A 7,314-nucleotide genomic window follows, 5' to 3' on the forward strand; every position below is an offset into this window, starting at 1 on the left:
GGCAACCTTGGGCACAACGCTGGAGGAGTTTACTTATCCCATTGCATCTCCCTGGGCCTTGGTTCTGTCTGCTGGCAGATGGAAAATCCCAACTGCACGAGGACAGGAGTTGGGATCTGAAGATCCTCAGAGGTTTTTACCAGCACGTGATTTCACCAAAGAGATGCATGTACAATATCTCAGCCGACCTTCCCTTAATTAAATCTAGGGAACTCTTTCAACTCTCTCTCTTCAAAAGTAGGGTTATCATTCTGACACAAAACAGACACGGGAGAAAATGGTGCACTCAGTCCCTTGCACAGAACTCCACCGATGCCAGAGAAAGCTGAGAGCAAGTTTCGAAGAAGAGAATTTGGTCTGTTGAGGATCTGTGCCCGGGAGAGATGGGGAGAGATTAATGACAAAGAATTAGAGGGCTCATTTTGACAAAAGAGGGAAGCGATTATACGTGTGGCTGGCGGGGCCATGGGGGCAGGTGTGCCTGCCCGCAGCAGTGCTGGAAAGAGCCCCGACAGGCGGAACGGTGTGTTTTGAAATAGTGTGTCAAGCACTGAGAGGAGATGGTTGGGAACAGCGAGCCTGAGAAGCCAAGGTGATCCTCAGCCCTGGCGTGGGAGACGAGAAACTGTTCCTGAAGGGAAGTGCAGGAGCTGGATGTTGGAGAGAAATGTTCATCACCAACTGGAGGTGTCGGGAAGGCCTTTGCTGCTCGGGAGCCTGAGAGGAGTGTGTGTGTGTGTGTAAGTCACTCAGTTGTGGCCGACTCTTTGCGACCCCAGGGACTGTAGCCTTCTAAGCTCCTCTGCCCATGGAATTCTTTAGGCAGGAATACTGGAGTAGGTAGTCATGAGCTTCTCCAGGGGATCTTCCTGACCCCAAAAGAGGCCTTTGGGGAGAATAAAAAGAGCTTTACAATCAGGAAAAGGTCTAGATCAGAACCTGTTGATGGTTCAAGTTTCTCAGCTTCTTATTTAAGGACAATTTAACAAAATAGTACATGCAACTCAGAGCTTTCAAGAAATCAAAGTCATGTTCTTAAAGAGTAGGATTTTGTCTGAAAAAGGCACTTCTAACAGCTGAGCCTGAGACGCCTGGGCTGGCCCGAGAGCACACTGCATGTTCCACACAAAGACACAGCCTTTGAGCTGAAAACCTTCTGAGCTGCGCCTTTATTTTATTTTATTTTATTCATCAAGCCTAAAATGTGATCATTAGTAACAGACCGATGTGTCCCTAAATTTGTTTCACTTCACAAGATTCCTTCCCAACTAATTTAGAACAAAATGTGTCCAACATTTGCTTTTTCCTTGATTTCACAAAATGTCATTTTTGTCCACAGGAGCCTGCAAAACACCGAAAGGAGAGATTGAAGCAAGCTCAATTTGCATAAATGCTTTTCCAGTTAATCAACAGGCACCTCTGAGAGCAGGGCTGATGGAGAATGAGCTTAAGACCCACGGGCGGACGGCCAGCAATGCCGTGGGAATGGGGCTGTCTTAAGCCAAAGAGAATTGCTCTGACACCCTGGAGAGCTATTGGGAGCCTTGTCTTGTCCTAGGACCTGGGAGTGGACCCTCAGTTAGAAGAGACAGTGGAAGGCTCAGGAACTTCCAGGAAACAGATCTAGAAAAATCCCGCACAGGTGATTGGGTCGGACTGCTCTGTCTCGACCGACATGAAATAGCGGCAGGAGAGACAGAAAAGCCCCTCAGGCCAGGCAGACTTTGTAAGGATGCTGGTCCTTGGTTCTGACGGGGGCTGGCACAGCATTTGTTGGAGGAAAAGGGAGGCCCAGTGGGATCTGTATGTCCCAGTAACTTCAGATGGTGACGCTACACACATCGCTTTGAAACCCGGGGACGATAACATTTTGATCCCTAGGAAGCGCTGGAGAGCTGGGGCAAAGCCGTGGGGCTCTCTCCTGCAGGAGCCGTAGGGCAGCGGTGGCCTGGCGGAGGCTTCTGTCCTGCGCGCTGTGTATTCGAATCATCAGAGGGCAGGCCGGCGGGAATGCTCCCGACTAAACACAGGTCCCAGAAAAGGAAGTCATCAGGCAGGGGACACCTAGCCTGGGATGGGCCTCCTTCCCCCGAACCTCTGCCCTCCAATTTGAGTCAGCAATTGGACTAATGAATGACTCTTGGGCAATTGGAGTTCTGAAGGAGACAAAGCAAAGTGTAATGATATGATTAGAAAGGTCCCCCCCAAAAGACGCACGAGCCCCTCGTTACGTGGGCCCGTGAGTGCCAGCTGTCTCTCTGCACCCAGCCTGCCTTCTGAAGACGAGCCTTTCCGTCACCTCTGCTTGTCTCTGTCCCTTGTCCTATTACGCCGAACAGCGCTGACTCATTGTTGCGAGCTGGGGGTGACACAGTAATAGCTTAATAATAGTATAATCTCACAAATAATAATATGCTGTCCCCCTGTCTGGAGCACGATGTTTACAGGGGACGTGGTAATGTATGATGACAGTAATTTGAATAAAAATGAATTTACGGCTCTTGTCTCATTTGCAGTAAATTTTCGCATCTTTCATGCACAACTGGTACTCCCTGACCCCGCGTGTCACTGTGCTGGCGGCGGTGGCGGCGGCAGCTTTCAAGCGAGAGGCGGGCAGGGGACTCAGAAGCCTGCAGCTCCTAATGGGCTTCCGGAAAGGAGTTCACACTGGCTTCTCAAAAAATCTTTCTTCACTTGTTTCCCAAGATGAGGTGGTTTCATGAATACAAAGCTGATCGGGGAGCAGGCATGGATGAACGCGATTTCCGGTTTATGGAATTACTGGAGGGGGTTTCCTGGAAAACAGAGGAGCCCTCAGTGGTGGCCCAGACTTGGTCCATTTGAAGGAGAGGTCATCAGTTAGATCACTCAGAGCCCCTCCCCGGGACCCCTCCCCTGCTGTTGCTGCAGCTTCATACATACACCCTCCAGGAGGCTGCCCCCCGCCCCACCCACCGACCCACCAAACTTACTGAGCACGAACTGGACTGTTCTCTCAAACGCAGACACCAGCCTGTGGTCACTCGGATGCGCCCTCCTGGAGACCCTTAGCAAAGACTTGCCACCGGAGGTCCCTGGGTGGCCTGGGATTACCGCCTTCTCTATGGAGGAAAATTAATGTGTGACGAATGGGTCTCCAATGAAGCTGTGAGTAAGTGATGTTGAGTGTAGGGAAAAGAGTCTTGCCACCCAGCTCACAGACTGACTTGAATGAGGGCAACAAATGGGAATTTGCTGGGGCTTGAAGAGAGACAAGGAAGTGTTTCCAGAAACCTTTCAAGCTTCAGGCCAGCACAGCAGGCATGTCAACAAATAGAAGGGAGTGAGGGCCGGGGTGAACGTGGACTGGCGGGGGGAGACCCGCTGGAACGGCAGCTGACCTGCTTCCCAGCAATCCTGCCCCTCAGGTAAGGTCATCTAAATTAACTTCGCCTATTCCCGTCCGTTTTAGTTCATTGATTTCTGAGACGTCAATGTTCACTCTTGGCTATCTCCTATGTGACCATGTCCAATTTACCTTGATTCATTACCTAGCATTCCAGGTTCCTATGCAATACTGTTCTTTACAGGACTGGAGTTTACTTTCACAGCCAGATGCATCCGACTGAGTGTCGTTTCCACTTCGTTCCAGCCATTTCATTCTTAGAGCTGTTAGTAATTGCCCTCCACTCTTACCCAGTAGCATATGGGACACCTTCTGACCTGAGGGACTCATCTTCTGGTGTCATATCTTTCTGCCTTTTCATACCGTTCATGGGTTCTCTTGGCAAGAAGACTTGAGTGGTTTGCCGTTCCCTCCTCCAGAGGACCCATTTTGTCAGAACTCTGCACCTTGACCTGTCCACGTTGGGTGGCCCTGCACGGTGTGGCTCCTGACTTCATTGAGTTATGCAAGCCCCTTCCTCACTACAAGGCTGTGATTCATGCAGGTGGGGAGCAGATGACCATGCTTCTAAACTAGAGGCTCTGCAAGAGGGATTTACCTACATGATCAAGGAGCATGTCAAAGGCTTATGCTAGGGACTCAGACAATACAGAATCTGCTTGCAATGCAGGAAACCTGGGTTTGATCCCTGGGTCAGGAAGATACCCTGGAGAAGGGAATGATAACCCACTCCAGTAATCTTGCCTGGAGAATCCCATGGACAGAGGAACCTGATGGGCTGCAGTCCATGGGGTCCCAAGGAGTTGGACACAAGTGAACAACTAGAATTTTCTGAGAGGGTGTCAAAGGTTCATGCTCTGTCAGGGAAAAGGGGCTGGAATGGAGTGGGGAGTAATCTGTGAGCCCTGGAGAGGCAGTCTGATCCAGGCACAGGGCCATTTAAGACCTTTGTAGTATCCTACCAGACAACACCGAGTCATTCTGTAAATGGGTGAAGAGAAGCTTGCTCTTAAATTGGGGTGAGTGGAGAGACAATTCCTTAACAAATTAACCTTAAAGGAGATTGGAAGCCTTTCAAAAATTGCCTCGACATGCAGCTTGGCCATATCCTACCCCTGGGATTACTGCAAAGCCAGGTAACTCCAACAGCAGAGATTTTTCCAGAGTGCCCTCCTCAAAGAATCTTACTATCCCTTCCCCCCACCCCCTACTCCAGATTGTGCTATTTCTTCAAGAACAAATGCTGTAACTGACTATCAGACACATAGGAATGTCCCTTCTAGTATACATAGGCTCTGTATTGGTGTTGTGTTCTGTCTGAGTGGTAGCAGTCGCTGACATGGGGCGTGGGGGGCGGCAAATATCTGTCAAAAAATGTTCAGTTTTGCTGAACATGTCACATTAATGTCATTTAGCCACAAATACCCAGGACTCCAGTTGTCAGTAGTGTCCAGTTCTTTATTTTTCATTATCTGTTTCTACTAGGAAGTTTCATAGATGCTACTACTGTTTCAATCATGATAGTAAGTCAGCTGACCATCATGTCACTGCTGCTGCTGCTGCTGCTAAGTCACTTCAGTCGTGTCCGACTCTGTGCGACCCCATAGACGGCAGCCCACCAGGCTCCCCGGTCCCTGGGATTCTCCAGGCAAAAACACTGGAGTGGGTTGCCATCTCCTTCTCCAATGCATGAAAGTGAAAAGTGAAAGTGAAGTCTCTCAGTCGTGTCTGACTCTTAGCGACCCCATGGACTGCAGCCTACCAGGCTCCTCCGTCCATGGGATTTTCCAGGCAAGAGTACTGGAGTGGGGTGCCATTGCCTTCTCCAAGTCAGATCAATACTCACTTACAAAAAAGAGAAGAAAAGATCACTGTCTGATTAAAAGTGGTGTCTGTCCCCCAAATGCTGTAGGCAAAACTGAGGCTCACATAATTTTGTTTACCCCAGGCTAAAATAAACCTTGTGATCTGACTTCTTAAATCATTCCCTTAAAGACCAAGTGCCTAGGAAAACACCAGATGTGGGGGTCCCTGTCTCCCCTCAGGTGGGAGGTTCCAATCTCTCGTTCTCCAGGGACCTGTTTCTTTGTTACCCTTTGCCGCCTCTTCCCAACTCACCCTGGGTTCCTGGTTCTACTGCCTCCAGCCCCGCATCCCTGCGCCCCTATCCACTCTAGGGATTTCACCCCTCCCCACTGCTCATCCTGATGGAGGACTGTCAAGTTAATCACCCCCAAAATCGCATAATTTCTTTTAGTCTCCAGGCCAATGGAAGCCTTTGAGAACTTTTGAGAGGACTTTTGGGAAGGACTAGACTGTTGCTTTCGAACTGTGGTGCTGGAGAAGACTCTTGAGAGTCTCTTGGACTACAAGGAGATCAAACCAGTCAATCCTAAAGGAGATCAGTCCTGAATATTCAATGGAAGAACTGATGCTGTAGCTGAAACTCCAATACTTTGGCCACCTGATATGAAGAACTGACTTGTTGGAAAAGCCCCTGATGCTGGGAAAGATTGAAGGCAGGAGAAGAAGGGGACGACAGAGGATGAGATAGTTGGATGGCATCACCGACACGATGGACCGGAGTTTGAGCAAGCTCCGGGAATTGGTGATGGATAGGGAAGCCTGATGTGCTGCCCTCCATGGGGCTGCAAAGAGTCAGACACCACTGAGCGACTGAACTGAACTGACTGAGACTATTGGAGGCATCCAGGCAGATCAGAGTTTTCTTCTCTTCTGTCTTCATATTGACCTCCTGTCTTTACTGTCGTCTGTGCGCACATTGGTGCCCACCACTCTTTCTTGAAAAGCACCATGCTCTCATGCTGCCTCATGCATCCTCAGTGAACATTCTCACCCCTGACTCTCCTTCCCCAAAACTGGAACCCTTGGCCAATCGTCGCCCCCTCTCAGGCTACCGCTATTTGATTTTTTGGGGTACTTTTCAGTATTTAAAAGTTTGATACCTCAATTCCTTAACAACAGAGACAACAAAAAACATGTTTTCCAAATATAAAAGCAAAATGTATATATGATCTAGTTTTGGGAAAGTACCAAAAAATAAGAGAAAAAAATCACTTATAGTTTTACCCACAGATGAGCCCTGGTTATTTTTTCCTGTGGTCTTTAAGGGTTAGAGTTAAAAAATATGAATTTTTATATACAGTATGTTTTCAATCATTTCTATCAAAGGTTGTGTTTCTTTTCCTTTTTAACAATTATTAGAATTTTCCCACATCATTAACTCCTTATAAATATTGCTTTTAGTGGCTTCATATCATTCCACTGGGTAGATATTCCAAATTTATGAATCCATTCCCCCATAGTTAAATGGTTAGACTGATTCCAAAGTTTTGCTTTTATACGTAACTCTGCAATGAATAAATTTGAACACAAACCTTTTGCTGAATTTCATATTATTTCCATAGGACAGAGTCCCAGAAATGGAATTGTGAAGGACAAAAGAAGAAATATTCTAAGTCTACAGATAAATATCACCAAAATGTTTTTGTAAAAAGACATATATGTGTGTGTGTGTGTGTGTGTGTGAGTTTTGGAATATGGAATATGGCTTAATATTCATTTTATCCAAAATGTTTACTTTCCCTAACCCTCTGTGTCCTGGTAGTTAGAACATTCTTTTTCACTGCCATACTATTTTTAGAAATTACTTAGATGCTAAAGAACTTTATTTTGACAAATGTGTACACACACACACACACACACACACATACATTCTTTTTTATTTTTTAAGACATTTTCAAACACAGAAAGGTTTTCAGAACAGTGCCAATAGCTCCCTCCTATCCCCTCATTCACCTTTCTCCTTGAACTGAGTCTTTTCGGGCCAAATGGTCTGGGCTACATCCTGGGGTCGTGCCTGTGTGGCTTCTTTCAATCTTCAACAGTTGCTTGGTCTTCGATCTTTG

Source organism: Bubalus bubalis, chromosome 23 (assembly GCF_019923935.1).
Source record: "Bubalus bubalis isolate 160015118507 breed Murrah chromosome 23, NDDB_SH_1, whole genome shotgun sequence".
NCBI lineage: Eukaryota > Metazoa > Chordata > Mammalia > Artiodactyla > Bovidae > Bubalus > Bubalus bubalis.